We start from the raw sequence: 434 nt of genomic DNA on the forward strand, positions 1-434 counted from the left end.
CTTCATCAAAATTTAAACCTTCTACTCTTCAAAAAATACTCTCAAAAAAATGAAAAGTCCACTATTCATAATAGCTATTTCTAAAGAACAGTTAACTCAATTATAAGAAAACTTTAAAATTCATTAAACATGGGCAAAATGTTCATGTACAGTTCACCAAAGTGGATACATTAAAGACCAATGATAACATAAACAGATTCTCCATATCATCATCCCTAAATTAAAAACGAAATACTGCTACATGCTATCTAAGATGGTTAAATAAAAAGAAATGACAGTGTCAAGTGTTGAATAGGACTTGGAGCAATTGGAACATTTATAGATTGCTGGTGGGAGCACAATGGTGCAATTACTTTAGAAGACTGTTTGTAGTTTCTTGTATAGTTAAACATACACTTCCCATATGATCCAGCAATTATACTTCTAAGTATTTA

Source organism: Pteropus vampyrus, unplaced genomic scaffold (genome assembly GCF_000151845.1).
Source record: "Pteropus vampyrus isolate Shadow unplaced genomic scaffold, Pvam_2.0 Scaffold443, whole genome shotgun sequence".
NCBI lineage: Eukaryota > Metazoa > Chordata > Mammalia > Chiroptera > Pteropodidae > Pteropus > Pteropus vampyrus.